This window comes from Centropristis striata, chromosome 2, assembly GCF_030273125.1.
Source record: "Centropristis striata isolate RG_2023a ecotype Rhode Island chromosome 2, C.striata_1.0, whole genome shotgun sequence".
In the NCBI taxonomy this organism is placed as follows: Eukaryota; Metazoa; Chordata; class Actinopteri; order Perciformes; family Serranidae; genus Centropristis; species Centropristis striata.
In genome coordinates this window covers 27,271,603-27,291,239 of record NC_081518.1, presented here as the reverse complement: position 1 = coordinate 27,291,239, position 19,637 = coordinate 27,271,603, and the positions used below count along the sequence as shown (strand labels likewise).

The following is a 19,637-nucleotide window of genomic DNA, read 5'->3' as shown; positions in this document are numbered from 1 at the left end:
TAAAAAAAAAAGCAGCCTCAAAATTATGAATGTCCACTAATTCCAATTTCTCCAGCAATTCACAAAATCATTAATTGGCTAATTGTATTAATATTTTTATATATATCTTGTGTATATCTTTGTATACAGTCTATTGTTCATATACGCTATGCTATTTTTGTCTTTTGTTTCTCTCTATATGCATATTTTCTTTTATGGATCAAAATAGCCATTGCTTTTTAATTTAATTTCTCATTCTTTGTACTACATTCTCTGATGTTCTGATGTTAGGATTACAAAGTGCTTCGCTCAAAAAATGCTTTTCAATAAAAGTTATTTACTAAAAAATAAGAAGAAGCTTCCCCACACTTTCCCATTTCGGGTATTTGTCTTGGATTATATTATCTGTAATTTTATTAATGAACTTTTATTCAATATTGTGTTTTTTTTAGTTTAAGGTTGAACACAATATACAAAAATGTATATTGTAATGAATATCACTCTAGTTTTTGCAACTTTTTTTACATTCATAGATGCAAATTTACTAAGGCCAAACCCCATCAAAATGTTTTTCAAAGCATAAATTATATTTATTTTATTTATAGGCTTTTTTGAGTGAAAAAGAAGAAACATCTTTATTCCTTGTTATGCCATAGTCAGTACAGTACAGTATATATTTTATATATTATTAAATATATATATATATATATTAAATACTGTAATATTATTATATTGCAGTATTTATAGGCTTTTAAAAAAACATTTTTACTGGAAATTGTGTTTTTCAGTTAAAGGTTAAACATACAAAAAAATGTATATTGCATTGGAACTCACTATCGTTTTTTTAAAAAATATATTTTACATTCATAAATGCAAATATACTGAATCCCATCACAATCTGTTTATATATTTTTTTAATATGTTATCCCGTGTTTTGCCATTATGTAGTTTAATTTTAAGTATTCCTGAGTTTTTTTACGCTTCAGTGACCTCAAATAGAGATATTTTGCTCCTTTTCTAATGACTATGAAGTTAAAAAACGTTTTTTTTTTTCTTGGGTCGTTATGATGAAGGCAGAAGTTGCAGTACCCGGTGCGGCCACTACATTAAAAGCGCTCCTGTGAGCCCCGGCGGCTCTCCGGTGTACCGGGAGGTTTGGCTCCGTCCCTCCCTCTCTGCTGTCTCCCCGCCCAGGAGCAGCGTGACCGCGCACTGCCGCGCGTCCCCGCAGCGGCCGCACTGATTAGCAAGGCAAAGTGGAGTTTTCAGCGACCGTCAGCGAGCTGCGAAGGACTGCTTTTTAATTACAAACACAACAAACTGCGAACACACACGGATAAAAGAAAGAAAAGCGCAGGTATCCAACGCGGAGGTGAATGTCGAGGAGTAGTTTCGGAAGGCGAGCTCACCGGAGAGAGAAGGAAACAAATTAATTCAAGGGTAATGCAGGGAATTAAATAGAGACTTAGGTTTCTGTGTGGCTACAAGTGTGTGCGGCTCTGCAGCCCATCAGGAGAGCAGACGGAAAACTTGGGTCCCACTTTACTACTGACTTCAGCGTTCACGTCTGGAGGTAAGACTGATGTTTAGTTCTTCTTAGACCCTATGCTGTGTGTGTTTGGTGTGTGTGTTTTGTGGGCTGCCCCGCGGTGGGACGAGGGGCTCTGGGGGCTGCGAGCAACCAAATGAATCAAGAAACTGTTTTTCTTTTTAAACCTCCAGCCATTTGCAACATGGTTGTTCATGCTGTTTAAGGTGTGTATGGGCTTAGTCGGCGCTTTTGTTGAATGGATAGTTACAAACAGAGGTGTGTGTAGCAATGTGTGTGTGTGGTATGAAAGCTTGTGAAAAGTTTGAGTTGCAGCTCAGTGGTTATGTCATCTACAAAGTGCCTGAAAGCCACCAAGAAAATGTGTCAAAATTAGTAATCCTGGTTAATTTTGTATTACATTTATTTATAAATATAACACATCAGTTTGCTTTATTATGACATAAATGTCAGATTTGGCCAAAAGGGCACATTTTTATCTATATAGTCCATGTGCAGGTTATTAAAGGCTTTCGAAAAGCAGCCAAAAATGAATGCAAAGTAGGATGATGCAGCAAAAAATAGAATATAGAACAGACACATTCACATATAACCTATATAGCGGTTTAACAATCACATTAACCTGGTTGTAGAGGATGATTTAGTGTGCTATGTTTCAGTGTGTGTCTGCAGCAGGGTGGGTGGGGTAAATGTTTACATGTTTTATTTAGTGGAGGTCAGACGGTGCAGCTTATAATGCAGCGGATGCAATAAAGACTGCAAAGCAGCTGTAATTGTACAGGGAGGTCTGATGGGGTAAAGAAGCTGCTGAATCATGGCTGCACGTCTCCGTCTGTGCAGTGGACCGAGAGTCGACTTCAGACTCCTGCTGCACAACACCAGATATCAATCTGTGTAGGGCTCCCCTCAGTGTAGCCTGGAAGATGTTCTCTGCTGTATCACTTTTGAAGGCTTTGGGCTGCATTGTGTCTTTGCTGAGAGCTTCAGCACCTTGTTCTGTACTCGTTTTATGGTGTTTTGTTGCAGAGCTGTCAGTAGAGGGATGGCAGGGAAATGAAGGGAGGAACATGCAACAATAGGTCCCCAGATGGACTCAAACTGGGGATGTTGCAATTCATTTAACAGCACTGGGGTGCCACTGATCATCTCCATCACCGTGTCTGTGAGAGAGTTATATAATAATTATAATTCTATTAGAAGATTATGGACAGGATTTTTGTGATTGTTGAGGCTAAATATAATGTGGTGTTTTAAGTAAATGGCACAACAATAGTGAGTAAAAAAAACAACAACTGAAAACTACAATAAATGGCAGTGAAAAAACACAAGGTAATCATATGTGCACAAATTAAAGCGGCATGATTCGGGGAAAGTCCATAATTGCAATTGTTTTTATCACGATATGATTCATGAAATCAGAAGGAATTCAAATTTTTCTAATTTTCATAGCTTATTGTTTGATATTTGGACATTACTGCAATCACTTTTGGCAGTTTACATGCAGGTTTGTTTACTTCATAATGTCACCAACATTCAAGACAACATGATGCCCAACAAACTGAACAGAAAATGAAAAGAAATAAAAACTCCTGAGACACAGGTTTTACCATAATCTCTGCTGTTATTAAGGCTATTTTTTAACATTCATGTGTGAATATTCTTAAGAAAGACATGAAGGTATTTTTGACTCACTTACTTTGCCCTTAACAAATATTGCACATTCATGCGATTTGGATATTGCAGTAGTCCATAATGTGATTGTGATTCGATTAATTGTGCAGCTCCAGCACACATCTGAAACAGAAACAGGATAAAGCCTGTAAGATCAGTTTAGTACGGTCATTTATAAGTGTCACCTTCATAGCTCTCTTCCTGTGTCCTTTCATATCTGTGAGAAGCTAAAGAAAACGACTTTAATCCGAGTAGCGGTGCGGTTCCCCTGAGAGCTCGTACTGCCTCAGATCAGCACAGGTGATGAGAGTAAAGTGGGTCTGTCCTGCAGGAATGTGAGGTCTGAGAAGACACAGCTGCTGTGAGCATGAGAGGCTGAGACTCCAGCAACTGGTCCCTGTCGACATCTGACACCCCGCAGGCCCCCCTCTGTCTGCTATTTCTAAAAGACTGGCCTCAGTTTGTATCACACCGGGCCGAGTCTGCACTGGGCGATATCACCGACACCACCTGAGAGGCCCGGGCTGCAGTCTGAGAGGGTGGAGGATCAGTTTTGAGGCTTTGCAGGAGCTAATCTGAAGGGTTACATGAACATTTTGCAGCATTGGAATAAGACCATCTGCCCTTTTAATTCTACTTTAAAACACTTGGAAGAACGTGCATAACCTTCTAAGACTAGTTTGATAAAGGTATACATACCTTTACTTTGAAAATCCATCACTTAATGCAAAGTTTAATTTTAAAAGCTGCATAAAAGAGATGTTCTCATACCATATTTTCCCTCCTGATACTGATACCTGAACTTGCATATCACCTGATACAGAATACTGATCTCATATCAATGTGTTAAAGAAAAAAAACGAGCAAACAGATGTCTTATGAATGTAAATTGTCATATTTTTAACAGCTTTTGACTGCAAACCCTACATGGATGCGATATGATTGCTGTTATTGTTATATGGCCTGGATGACTCAGGCTAAAGCCTTTGTTAAACAGGAACCATCACATACAGAGAATGCTGTACAACTACAGTCATTGACATGACATTTGAGCAATCTTGCGCCTTCCTCATCTTTGTTGGTAGATAAACATGCTTGAATTTCAATACAGTCCTTGAAAAATGCTTGATTTTCAACATAATGTGGTGCTTCATCTACACTATTACTCATGTAAAGAAAAAACATTTAACCCTAACCCTAACCCTTGCGCCCATTTTAACTTTAGTGGTTCAATTATTAAGCTTAATGATAACTTAACAGACGGCTAATGTTGCTATCGGCTAATTGCTAGATTACTAGGTAAGGGGGGAAAAATCGATACAGCATAGTGTTGCGATATTTTGCGTGGCAATATATCGATTCATGGCCGCCAAGTATCGATATTTAGTGTTCCAACTTTTAGGAATATACAGATGCATCTCAATACATTATAATATAATAGAAAAGTCCATTTCCAGTAGTTCAAGTCAAATAGCTCCAACCAAGTATTGAGTCATATAGATGGATATACTTTTGAGAGGTCAACATTTCCATATTAAACATACTTTTTAAAATTGGTCTTTTGTAATATTCCAATTTTTTGAGACACTCAATTTTAGGTCTTCATAAAATGTAAGCCATAATCATTATAATTACAAGAAATTAAATAAATGAAGAGATGAAATGCTTCATTATGTGTGTATTGGATGTATATAATGTGTTATAATGTGTTATTTCCACTTTTTGAAATGAATTACTGACATAAATAAACTTTTCTATGATATTCTAATTTATTGAAATGCACCTGTACTGGTACCATATGTAACTAGAGAATCTAAGGAATCTATAGGCACCATGCCTACCAAAAGTGGTCATGTGACCTCTGACGTCATGCTATCTCAATGAAAATAGGCTCTCTGGGTTCCCACAAGTCTCCTCTTTACATACATGGCTGCCTCCCAATCAGAACTGAGGATTTTCTCTAAAATGCAGTTAAACAGTTAAATCGCAATATACTGTATCGCAATACTCACCATTTCGGAAAATTCTTAAAATCGCAATAATATCATATCGTGACTCGAGTATCGGCATAAAATCACATTGTGGGGCCTCTGGTGATTCCCACCTCTATTGCTGTGTGCCACCGACCAGGATTAAGTTTATGATAAATGTCTAATATTTATATGTTGTTGAAACCTCCACCTTCCCGAATACAAATGTTCAGTGTGTGTGTGTTTTGGGCCCTTTGCAATATTAGTCTATCTGCTAAAAGCCATTGGCAGATATAGTAGAATAAATCTATTTCTTCCTTGATAACATACTAATCTGCCTACAGAACCTCATCAACGACCGCCACAGTACAGCACTGCTGGTTTTGAAACAACTTTACTCCATAATGTGGGATCCAGTCAGTGTTTAATTAATGACTTCAGGTTTTGTCACCTTGTACGTCCTGTCCTGTCCTGTCGGGGTGTGTCCTCACTGTTGTCTGCCTTCAGCTCCAGTTCACACAGATTCTGTCACATTAAAACTGTGGCCATCAGCTGAACATCAACAGCCTTAATGCTTTATGACCTTCCTCTCCATGAATTGTTTTATGCACAAAAAGAAGGACCCTCCAAAGGTCCTCTGAGTTTGAGTCATTAATATACTGCTGCACATTTCAGATGCAGAGCAGCTGAGGCATCATGATGGCAGAAAGAGCAAACCACCACTCTGCAGTTTTAAGCCCTCCTGTCATGAGATATTTATCAGCAGTAAAATAGCTCTGTCTTTATATAGAAGCCTCATTCTTCTGACAGTGAAATATGTCTGTGGTTGTAGAAAATGCTGCAGCTCATCGTACAGCAGCTATCAGAATTGGACTGAGGTAAAGAGCGTTTACGGTATTCTAAATAACCAGAACACTAGATTTCACTTATATTTCACTTTTTGTGGGGGTGGGGGTGGGGGTGGGGGGTGGGTATCATTACTGTGGGATTTCTGTTGCTTACTCCAAAGAAACTGTATTACTTTATGATACATTTCAAACTGAACAGGAGGAAAGTATTTATTTTGCCTCATAGTTCACCGCACTGTGACCCTGAAACCATGTGACTGTATGTATAAGATACTTGAGATCTGATGTATGAGATACCATAGTCGGTGTATTACCTACAGTAGATGGGGTTCAGTAGAGGCAGGCCAGAGCTCTGACACAGAAGCTAGTCCACATACTGCTGTGGACAGGGCACCAGCAAATAATCAATATCAGTATTAGTGCACGCTATATTTAGAATATTTTCAATGCTTTATTCTGCTTTCAGACAGTCCTGTTGAAGTTTACGTGGGGGGAACCGAAGCAGTTTGATGCTCCCTTGAAAGCCAACTGACTCCATTGACAAAAACAGTAATTTTACCTCACATGACACAGAAGTTGCAGGACTACCGCTGCCTCAGTCAGTTTGTTTATGTTATGTGTGACTGAGGAATCAAAGCTAACCCATAGACATTTCCGCATTAATATGTCAAAAATTGACTAGACCTTTGCATGTATTTTGTTGAGTTTTGTACTTACGTTATCACATGCAAGTGTCAGGGGTGTGGTTGTCTCCCAGAAGTTGTAATAAATGATCTTGTTTTAAGCCACAGTTTTTACAATGCAGTTTTTGCGTCCTGGTTGTTTTAAACTATACATTTTAACTGGATGAAGGATTTTAATTATTGGACATCTTGATACCAAGTAATCAGAGAAAAACACGCTGAGCAGACGTTGACGACAGCTCGGCTCCAGCCCTTCCTCAGCCACACAGCATCTGAGAAAAATATTTTTAAGGTGAAACCGCTTTATTCCGTATTTTTTTGCGGTTTAAATCACCTAGTAAGTTTGCTTTGGAGAGTAGGAGACCTCAGTGGATAATTAGGCTCCTGGTGAAAACCACCTGAACGTCTCGATCTTAAGTTATCAAAGAAACGAGCTGAGAAAACGTTGCCGCTGATAACAGCCCCTCTGCCAATGTGCCAAACAGCATCAGAGAAACACAGATTTTTAACATCAAACTGCTTTATTCTATGTTTTAACTGTTTTTTTTATCATGTGGTCAGTTTGTTTTGGAGAGTAGAGACCTCAGTGTATAATCCGGCTCCAGGTAAAAACCTCTTGAATGATGAAGGAATAGTAACCAGGAGGAACTGACTTCAGTGACGTCATTGCACCATTGTTTTGATTGAAAGGACTCGCCAGCAGAAAAATAACACAAAAAACCCAAAGTCACACAATTACAGAAACTAAACTGGGGGTTTGCCGACCACAATCCATTACACTGGCTGTGAACAAATTCCTCATACCACACCACTTTAATAATTATCCCTTTTAAATAGGACTACATACAACATATTACTAGAGGTGGGGTAAAAAACCGATACAGCATAGTATCGCAATATTATATCGATTCATGGCCGCCAAGTATCAATATTTTGTGTTCCGGTGGCCGTCACTATTTTCGCCGTTTTTGTTTTTTTCCGGAGGATGTAGTGGGCTCAATTTTAGGATATATATATATATATATATATATATATATATATATATACTGGAGATACTAGAAGATCTAACAAATCTGTAGGCACCATGATATCGTGTCGGGAAGTTGTCGAAATAATGCTGCAAATATAGGCTTTTTTTAATGTTTAATTTTAAAAAAATTCAGAGCAGCGAAGCTTAAAGTTAAGGGAAGTTTGATAAAATGCTGCAGTTATTGTCATCCATACATGTTTGATTTCAGTTCAGTTTGACTGAATACTTTGTTGGTCAGTCTGTGGGTTTGAGGAGAAATAAAAAGGCTGAAGTGAGATGAATAGACTGAGAATTTTTCTTATTTGACAAAACAATTATTTATTTAATTTAATTTTGTAGACACAAAATGCAGTTAAACAGTTAAATCGCAATATATTACAATATATACCATATTGCAAAATGCTTAAAATCGCAATAATATCTTATCGTGATTCAAGTATCTGGATAAAATCGTATCGTGGGGCCTCTGGTGATTCACACCTCAGCATATTACCACTGTTTAATGGACGCAGTTGAAGAAGGCTGCATCTGTTACCCAGAGCATATATCTCCAAATTAATTTCTGTAACCCTGTGTTTGTAAAGTGAAGCGGTTCTTCCAACATGCTGCTTTGCTCTCTCTGTCATTGGGGTAACAGCCCTCTGTGTGCAGCTCCCGTGAGTCTCTAACATGATCTTAAAATAGGACTGACCGCCATCCTCAGCCTCCGGGGTGTTACCTGCTGAACCGACTCGCAGCTTGTGTTTTTTGGGGGAAGAACAGGAGTCAGGTGCTGCAGCCTCACATGATTGGGATGTCCTGAAATGTGTTGTTGTAGCCGCATGATGGGATTGTGTGGCGTAAGTGATTGGCATGCACATGAAGTCATTAAAGAGGAACCTACTTGTGTTGCACCGAACAAAGCTCCCCTTTCTTTAGTAGGCCATTATATGAGCGAGGCTTTGGCCTCAAAGGCTCAGCTTCCCCGCGTTTTGCATTTCCCCTCATTAACTCACTGCTGCTAACAGTAGCTGGAGTGAGATGGAGAGAAGAAAGTGCATTGTGTTGTTCTTTGCAATTTAGTTTATGTGCAATGAGCTTAACTCGTTCTTTTTTTTAATTAATCCCTTAAAATGGGAACTAGAGTCAACAAACAATAGTGATCTGTTTGGAAGCTCAGTTTGTGTTCCCTTAAATTAAATTCCATCCTCCAGGGTTTTGTTTTGGACAAAGAGAAAGCATTCAAAGTCTTTTTTTTGTTGTGAGAAACCCCCTGTGGTAATTTAGTTAAAGCGTAGAAAATCACAGAAAAGTTGGATGTCATGCAAAGAATACAGTTTGCTAAGCTTTAAGACCTATAGGTTGAAAGTTATTATGTGATTGAAAATGACTTCATTAATTACTGATTTAGTGGAGGAGGGAGTATTTTTTTCTGTAGTTATACATGGAGTACACAAACTCGTAATAGTCCTGAGGTCCAGAGGTATTATCAGGCTAAATTACCACATTACTGCAGGGTTTTTGGCAGCGGAGCAGCGACTGGAAACTAAAGTTGTGATTTGCAGAATTTTTGTGTGTGTGTGTTGTGACACAGCTGTGACAATAGCTCCTGGCCCCCTGCAGCCTTACGGTACAGACAGGACAGGGCCTAATGTTAATCCTCAGGCATGTGCTGTTGTGTAACGATACACAATGATAATGTCCATCTGCAGGGCAGAGCTGCACTCAAAATCACTTCAACTATCAGGGAAAAGTGTGAAGATCTTGGTGAAGTCTTCATATGGCAGCACTGGCCTTATAGTGTATGTAAGATTAGGGGATATTGAAGTATTCAATAACAGTAAAGAAACCAAACAGAGGGGAAACACAAACTCATGAACTGATTCGGACCAGAGAGAACAAACTGTAGGTGTGAAACACCCTGAATGTATTTGCATTTTTCATTTCCGTAAAGTTAAGTCTCGTTGGGAGATGCTGAAATTGTAGTTGCCGTAAATAATCTTGTTTTATGAATGAAAAAACCTTTAATAATCAAAGATTTGGCTCATTTATCATGGAGTTCACAGCCAAAACTGACATCAGCACATTAAAAAGTTTTCTAAACTAAATATTTAAGTTTCTTACAATCCTGTAAATCATCCCAAACTACATTTAGCGCTTTTTCATTTCTAAAATCAGCAATAATTATCACAATTTAAATTAATATGGAGAGTGTTGGCTGAATAGAAGTGATTAGATTAAAATCCTTCACTTTTGGAAGAACAGGTGGTCGAATCAAGTTTGTACATAACTTTTTAATAGTTGATTTTATGCATTTCAAGACAATATTTTTGCTTTACTAGTAAGGCCAGGTAATAAATCTGATGTGAAAATGCCTAAAATAACTTGTATGAATTCAGCATTTTGCCTTCATTACAGTAAAGATAAAAAGAGAGAGGAGGCGTGGAGCTAAAGGAAAGGATGTCTGCAGAAAGATGCCTCAGCAACATATAGACTGCAGTTTGAACTGCTTTCAAAATGTATTTAATCACAGTTAAAATTACATTTTGAACTGAAGTTCTCGATAGAGACAACACTGCCTGTGTCGTGTAAAATGTACACAACAGAGCAGATATTCTCCTCTATTCAGGAGGAAGGAGCGTGGACCCTCTACAGTACCGCCGCGGCTCTTATCTGTGAGGAATTCTGTGAGTTTACAGTAGTCTGTGCTCTGTCAGAACGAGGCAGCAGGGGAGGAAGAGCGCAGATAGTTGTGGCTAACTGACAACAAACAGGCTGCGATAAGATGGATCGAGACATGCTCACTGAGAGTTGGAATGCTCCTGCTGTCTAATCTATACCGCAGCTATCAGAGCAGTAAACAAGCAGATGATACAGGCTACTACAAGATTATTCTTAAATCTAATCATTAACTGCAGAAGTGGGTGGGATGAAATATTTTAGTTTCATTGAAGTAAATGATGGAAGATGCATGAAGTTGCAGCCGTTCTCTAGCTCGTTGATGGATGATTTTTATATCTGTTTTAAATAAATCTAAGGGATGGGTACAACCTTTTCAGGGTAAGCGCCCTGAATGTCCCCAAAAATTTAGTATCAGTACTCGATAATAATTAGTTTAAATCTCAGTTTTCATGCTGTGGAATTTCTTCTGTATCAGATTCTGCTGCTGGTGAGGTTTTTAGTTACACTTTTTGTGTGTTTAAGTTGCTGGGATATCTATACATTTTCGTAACCAGTTTTTGTTTGAATTTGGCAGAAAGTTAATGGCTGGGCCAAAGAACGAGTTATGTTTATGATGATCAGGATCCAACTCCAATTTTTTGACATTTGTAAAGAATTTCATAACATTGAGACATTTAAAAAAGAATTAAAACTTTCTCATGAACTTCTGCACATTTACAAAACCTTTTTAACTTATGCACCTCATCACAGACTTTTTGAATATGTTGTGTGTTCAAATAACTAATAAGATGATTGGTGGAGGTATGCACTCTCTAAGTGTTTTATTTTTCTCCAACTGACTCCAAAAAGTTGAAAAAGTTGGGACACTGTGGAAAATTGTAGGTATAAACAGATTGCTTTGTGTATATTTACAAAAACAAAAGTTTCTTTGAATACTAAATATGTTTTTGTGCAGTTTCCAACTGAATTTACGTAATAAATAACAAATTATTAGATTCTGTTTTACTTAAATTTTTTACAACGTCCCAACTTTTTTGAAATCAGGGTTGTAATAGGAAAAAACAGTTTACAATTGATACATAGTCCATTAGAAGGAATAATAATGTGTTTTGTCTTGTATGTTTTGGGTGCAATTTAACCATCCAGCAAACATCAACAAGGATAAAACAGGCTGTGATGATTAAAGTATTACTCTGTTGATGATAGAAATACTCTACTACTGAGTAGTCTCATATTGTTTTAAAGGAATCATTTTTTGATCGTTAAAACATCAGGTCATAAGATTTATTATGACAGAATGATAAATAGACCCTCCAACTCTTGTTGTTTCTCCATGTTGACTTTAACGTCCGTGTCCTTTAACTCTGTCACCCACCTGCCTCCACCCTGATCATCCACTGGTGCGTTTCAGAGCGCCCATTCATCGCCGTGACTTAGTAGTCTGGTTGAACGATTATGGTCAGACACCCTGGAGACGATTAGAGGGTCTCCATTGTCTCCACAGAGTCCGAGTCCTCCACCCGGCCTGCAAAGAGCCCACTTAACAGTGAAGCCGTCTCAGCTTAGCAAATATTTCTGCTCTACACGTCACACCGGCTGAGCTGCAGCACGGAGCAGGTGAGCTCTGTGAGGAGACTCAAAGGCCAACTGTAATGAGTTTTTTCTCAAGAAGTAATTTTTTAGGAGCCAGTGTGAGCTTAATGAGGCTTCAGATGGAGCACTGGACCGCTCTGACCTTCTCAACCGGGAGAATGAAGTATTGTTCTCAGAGAGTGGGATTAGAAAGATTTGTTCTTGATGCTAACTCTCTGTGGAAACATGCTCTCTTTTGGTGAAATAAGTCTATTTTAAACATGGATGTGTGTTGAAACAAATTAACATAATCAGATACTGTTCAGGCAGCACTGTGTATTGTTTTGATCACAGTGTAAACTTACAACATAAACACATCTTGAAAGGCTGGAATAGTGCACTTTTATAATAGTAACGACATATTATATTACTTATACTTGTACTTATATTATGTCTGGAGGTGTTATTTTGTCTGATATGTGCCATGCAGCATCGTCCAGTTGGTCAAACTCTGCACACTCGTGATTGAGGTTTATTATTAGATCTGTTTTACTCTTTATTTTTGGAGGAAAGTGTGACAAAAGTACGAATGCCAGAGAGGAAGTGGTGCCTTCAAACAAGACTATGTGGCACAAGGTCAGCGCAAGTCTGAGTACACTGCAAATATCAGTTTATTTCTGGCGAGTAATGTCCATATTGCGACAGTCAACAGAATTGCATATTGCATATTTTTCTCATATGTTACAGCACTATATTAATATGATCACAAAGGAAGAAATCCATATTAGAATATGGAACTAATGATTAGTTTCTTGATTAATTGATTAATCTTTTGGTCTATAAAATGTCAGAAAATAGAAAAATATCCAGCCCTCCAAAGTCCAGAAAAGCAGGAAACCTACAGCCATTTTTGTATGGGAAATTGCCAACTATTTTGATAATCAAAAAAATCTTCGTAGTTATTTTTCCTGTCAATCAACTAATTGATTAGTTGACAATCATGCAGCTTAAATTTTGAACTAATGGCTCCGTTAATGGCTCACTTATCCACAAACTCTTGGCCCCTGTTTTGCAAAGCTTTTGTGTACAAACAAACTATAAAAAACAAGACCATGCATGTTGTCTGGTTGTCATATTGCACTCTGGGACACAAAGGAAGTCTCAGACTGAAGAGAGGAATAAGTGAATGAGGTTTAAAGTCATGATCACAAAGTGAAATGGTATCTGAGGATGGAAGTTTCCTATTACTAGGAAAGTTTATTTCTTTTCTGACCACAGTTTACTAAAAGCAGCTGCACATCATCTCTCCACAAGCTTTGGGTGTGCAGTAAACGTGAGGTCATAACGTATACCAAGCCTCTCCACAGATTCTCGCCAACATCTTCTGTCGTCTCCTCGAAGCCTGAAAGCCAAAGTTGCGTTATCACCCCGCTGCCTGCAGCTCTGTCTGTCTGTCTGTCTGTGGACTGCAGCAGCAGGATCAGGTTTCAAACAGCCTGTGGTGTGCTGCAGGCAGAGACAGCAGTCGTCCCCCATCCTCAGCGAGAGCCACTGTAAGGCTGCCCTGTAATTACAGGTCATGTTTTTTTCCTAATACGCTAAACAGATGTGCTTAAAATGATGCTTAACATTCAGACCCCGAGTTAGACATGATGACATGTCATTACTATCAGCCGGTGGAGGCGCACGCTGCTTCTGTTACCTAAATGATTTTAGAGTCTCTCTGTGTTACTTTATTCTCTCTGGAATAAATTATAACGTAAATTTAATGGAAAGATTGAGTCACAAAGAAATTAAACTTAAGTTGCACAAAAAAGGAAGTTATGAAAATATATTTTTGAATAAAATGACTTATAAAAGTGATTTTTTTTTTTTTTTACATTTCAAGTATCATTGCAAGAAAACAACTGATCTACAAACAGAAGTGCACACAGAATTGTTCACTTTCAGGTTGTCACAATACCTGTTTTAAAGTCACCTTGAACTCACAAATGTGTTGTTTTTTTTAACATGTATGTCCTGTAAAATGTCTGACCTTAACTTCACTGACTTATAACCGTGCAAAGTTTGTATTTAGAGGTGTTTCTGCATGCGTCTAATGAAGGGAGAGATGGCTGCACACTGGGTTAAAATATGAGATTTAAGCGTACGTCGAGCAAGTTCGCTTAGGTAAATTACTACTTTGGAAAGCCGATTGAAAGCCCTAAAAGAAACCTGAAACCTCCAGCGCAGCGCAGACTTAACTTTCCAGAAAGTGAAAACACACTGTAACACCGTAGCAGATATTATTGTATGTCCCACAAACACAACAAGTTCTCCAACATAAACAGCAGATCACGGCAGTGATCAGTATGATCACGGCTTGCGGTACAACGGCACGTTCTAAAAATAGCACACGCACGATCTGCGGTTGTATAAAAGGCTGCAGTTTCTGTGGATTTATGTTTTAAAACAACTGATCTAGGTTTATGGCAAAAAACGTCCTGGTAAGGTGTTATAAAAGACAGTTACAGTAAATAAATATACGTAAATGCCGGTAGTGAAGTAGTTACACATCAATGGATTCACATCAAAAATGGTTTTGTTTTGTTTTTCACACGGGACGCGAACCCCTCTCTCTTGGGTGAAAGTCTGTCACTTATTCAACCCATCCACCACCCCAGACTCCCACCAAATTTGGGAATCTGCCGTTTTGAACTTCGAGGCGGACGCATTACAGCGGACGGTGAAATACGGAGCTCATTTTGTGCTGTCTGTTCACACAACCTTTATTGACATTTTTGACGGGAGAACAGGCTGACCACAAACGCTACCAATCCCCTACCAGTATAAAGATAACAAGCTAAAAAATGCCAACTACACTTACCATTCGGATACATTCGCTAGTCCCAGAATTTGTTGCACAACAGAGGCTCACCGATGTTTCCTGTAACAGAGAAAAAAGACCAGACGCTGACAGTGTCCCTGCAGTCTGCAGACACTGCTCTGTCAGTGGTCAACCTAACATGCAAGCAGCGTTGGAGAAGCCCAAGTCTAGAGTTTCTCTGTGAGGGAGGAAGAGTAGATGTGCTTCGAGCGTCTTCTCAGAGTTTTTTTTTTGCATAGTTTGACACAAGTCTGGAGAGGGACTTTACATTTGGATACAATATTGGTATAAAATAACAATACTTTATACCTCTGTTGATGCCACAACATGTTTCTTTTAATCTTTCTGGTTGCATGTTTGTGCCTCCAGTCTGGTTAATTTCCTTGTATTATTTAATCTGTGCTGCCTTTGGTTGAAGATCTGATTGTAGATCTTTTTTTCATAGCTTTGGTACAGTATTTGGTACAGTATATTTAACCTATCATTTAAAACTTGTGTCCAAACATGCATATCTTTGACAACGTAAGGACATATAAATTGGGAAGACTAGTGCATTTAAAATTGGGTTTATCATAATTTATATTTAAAAAAAGGTGTTTGATGAGCTGTTTTAAATGAAGCCAACAGGATTATGCAGCTGACTGCACTGCATCATGTCAGACTCTGTATGTTTGCTTTAACTTGCTGTGAGCTGACACAGTATAACACACACTGACTTGCACACTTGTCCTTGAGTGTACTTTTGCATTGCCAAAAATCTAATATATTACATTATATGGTTCTCTTTGATCACTGGTGCCCACTCATGTATTCATGATTCACAGTGATGCCTTTGAAATAGCTCTGGATGTAGGTGTCGAATGGCCTTAAAGAAGAAATCTTCCTTCTGTATCGTTATGCAACGCTTCACAAAAGAAACCTTTGGCAGCTAATTTGATCAAATTCACTGCAGCTAATTGACCGTGAAGATGACGAGTCCGCGAACGAGCCCCGAGGTTGAAAGGGAACTCTTTTTATGTCTTAATGTCTTTTGTCTGCGTGTATGCTTGACCTGGTCACAGGTATTCTAAATAAGAAACAGTGTTGATCTCTCGCTCATCGCTGTGAGGCTGGAGGCTTCTTGGCACCGAGCAGTGAGAGCAGCTACAGTCATTACTGCTCGTCTCCATTCAGCTATGAAAGACGAGATGAGTCCTTTTGGCACTTACTACCTCTCTAAGTCTGTTTGTGTTTGGAGAAAACTCCTTGTTACCCATCCCGTTGTCTGCATCTACATGACTTCATATACATTTGTGTTTAGATCTCAGTGTCGTTTACAGTTCGTCTTGTTTCTAGAGGAAACACGCCGGAGTCCTGGCTGATCCTCAGCGCTGTCTTTCCTCAGGCCAGGGGCGCCTGAATGGGTCCGTTTGGCCCAACAGACTCCCTTTCTGAGGGGGAAATGGAGTGTGCATAATCTGGGTCAATGATACCTCCTCGTCCCCTCGCCGTCTTCCTCTTCTTTTCCCTCCTTCCTTTTCTTTCATCTCCCCTCTCTCTCTCTCTCTGCCGCTTCTGCTTCTGCTAACACATCGACAACTGTTGACAACCAGTTTTGTCAATTGTTACTTAATGTTTTTGTTTACAGGAAGTTTGATTGTGAAAAATCCTTAAAATTGAAATGTATCAGGCAGGACCGATTACATGGGTGGACAGACTGTAGAAAAGCACATTCTTTTGCTATATTTATTATTAATTTTACTTTTATTTTTTATCTTACTTTATTATTGTTTTATTTTTATTTAACACTATTTATTTAAGCCCTGCGATAGTCTGGCGACCTGTCCAGGGTGTACCCCTCCTCTCATCCAATGTCAGCTGGGATCGGCTCCAGCCCCCGCGACCCGAGTGCAGATAAGCGGGATTTTTATTTAACTTTATTATTTATCTTATTTTTATTTAACAATATATATCAATAATTTTATTTTACTAAATGTATTATTTGTTATTTATATTTTATTTTTTCTAGCATTTTGTTATTTTATTTTTATTTTACTATATTTATTTTAATTTAATTTTATTTTTATTTTACTATATTTATTTTTATTTAATTTTATTTATTTTTTTAAATTCTTTTTTGTCATTTTTCTGCTTCATTAGATAGTGACAGAAAGAAAGGGGGAGACTGATGGGATATTTTTACATTTATTTTTACTTTATTTATTATTATTTTATTTAACTTTAATTTTTTTAAATTACATTTTTATTTTATATTTTTGCTACTTTTTACTACTTACTTTTTAATTAAACTTTTATTTGATATTATTTTACTATATTTATTTATAATTTTTATATCCTTATTTTTTATCTTTTTATTTTGATGTTTTATTTTATTTAATAGCTGGCATATACACAGATACTGATATCTGCAATGAGCTAATATCCGCTGATTAGAGGTGTAACAATACATCAATCTGAATTAAAATATAGATTCAGTGATCCATGATCCAATATCATGATGCAAAGTGACAATATAGACACGTATACTCTTTATGATACGTATTTATTTTAAAATTCACACTTTATATTTATTCTTTTAATTATTGAATTTAAAAACAAGATCTTTTTCATTTAAACATCTGGTAGAGCTCAGTAATAACAGTGTATAATCCTATTTTAGTTCCTTTTTGATATACAGGTTCTTATATATTATACAGTTCCTTTTGATATTAGGCTAACCCTAACCCTAACCCTGTGAGCAAATATCATTGTTTCCCCAAAGAATAGATGTGATATAGTATCCATATACAACTTATGATTTACACCCCTACTATTAGTTTTTATTAGGGCTTAATAGAAGGGATGCACAATATTATCGGCACTTTATCGGTATCGGATGATATTGGCTTGAAAATGAACTATCGGACATAATAATAATAATAAGAAGAAGAAATAATAAACTGATTAAATAATGGGGTGCTCTCTGTTGCACCTTGTTTGTAGCTCATAGAATTGTGCAGTGTAGTCTGAGCCCACCTATTTATTTATGTTCTGATTAGGGCCTGAAGCTGCTTATATTTTTTGTACTTTTTGTGATTTTGTTTGCACAGTGCAGATTAAGTTGTCACATATTGGGCTCCTGTTTTAAGTTCAATTTGAATTTAAGCAGCAGTCTGTAAGGTACATGGGTGGTTGACGTGACGCTCAATTTTTGTGTTCCCAGTGACAAATATTACTAAAATTTGATAATATTTCATTAAAATAAATGTTTTAATATGCAGTTCATTCTTCTACATCTAATCCATCTGCAAACAATGAGTATCGTTCTTCAACTATGCAAATATTCTGTTTTGAACATGACATTTGTCCACTGGTGCAACTGTCCTAGGTAGGATTACTTATCTTAAAACAACTGTAATTTAATGAAAAATTAATCTAAATACATTAAAATACTTGAATGCATGTCATACGAGTGTTTACTTAATGAATCTAGAGGATATAAGTGTTAAGGTCCCTATGTAGAGTTATTATGACACATTACATTTTGTCCGCAAAACTGGTGTCCTCCTGGAGCAACGCCATGATGTAGATATAAAACAGGCATTAATGTGACCACCCCATTACTGAGAGGGGTCCTTCCAGAATCAGGAAGGACAGAAGACATCTCTGGAGCAGGTGGACTGCACACAAGATCAGTTCTGTCTCAAATATTTTCATAATATTAATATTTCCGTGCAGTGTTGGAACTGGTCGTCTTAAGGTAGTCCTTTGGTACAACGCAGTTTAAGTATTGATCTGAATATTTTTTATCAATTTACATTGATTGATCATTGAAAATAATGTAAATTGATAAAAAATATTCATAACTAATATGCCTTGGGCTTATCTATCTTATCTGTCCAACATTCTCTGAATTAAATAATGACATTCTTTATTTTGTTGCACCGGTGGACACATTTTAGGACTACCACACCAAAAAGTTAATAATATGCCAAATATATGAAGAATTAGAAATGGACACATTCAGTTTTGAATTATTCACATATAAGGGAATATAATTGTATGTCATTTGACATATATTTTTTGAATTATTCTGTTTTTCACTTTTCACGTCAACCACCCACATGTAGTTTTATTCAATTTGGGTTTAATTGCTGTACAGTTGCATTTTTCACATGTTCCCAGTGAACACAGGTTATGTTTACTTATTATGTCAATTGGGAAATTGGCCAAATTTGCCCTGATTGTGGGTATTAGTTGTGCAGGAAAAAATTATCGGTATCGGTAATCGGCTAAATGAGTTGTAAAAAATCAGTATAGCGGATATCGGCAAAAAATCCAATATCGTGCATCCCTACTTAATAGTTCCTTTTACTTTTGAAGATTGCCAGTTCTGAATCTTTCCTTTCATATTCATATGAGAGTCTGTACATGCAGCTCTGCTTTTTACATTTGAAATCTCTCCCACAGTCCACCTTCACTTGGCCTCTCTGCTGTTTAAATATTTCTACTTCTACCCCTCAGAACATGCTGTAAAAGCCACCCATATCGATTTTAATAAACTTCTTTTTGTTACATTTCAAGAAAACTGGATTCACGATCTACATTTCTGGAAATTATTTCCCAGAGAGAACTATTAAAACACTTAATGCCTTTAAAAGCAGCAGCTGTTGACGACGTGCCTCCTTCCACTCGCTGGCCCTTCTCACTGCGGGGTGGTGTACTTTTCCTATTCCACCGGCCAAATGTGGACTGTGCAGCGTCATATTGATATTTCCAGAGTCTGAAAGGAAAAACACGTTTTTTTTCCACTCTCTAAAACAATAAAA

The 19,637-nt window shown here is 37.5% G+C and overlaps 1 protein-coding gene across 1 annotated transcript in view; it reads left to right on the top strand.

Moving 5' to 3' along the window:
* The first annotated feature begins 1,243 nt into the window (after positions 1-1,243).
* myo9aa (myosin IXAa) overlaps positions 1,244-19,637 on the top strand; it is a 151,860-nt gene continuing 133,466 nt past the window's right edge. Inside the window, exon 1 of the mRNA XM_059347879.1 lies at positions 1,244-1,552. The gene's annotated coding sequence lies outside the window, so the exon portion shown is untranslated. The remainder of the gene's footprint in view (positions 1,553-19,637) is intronic.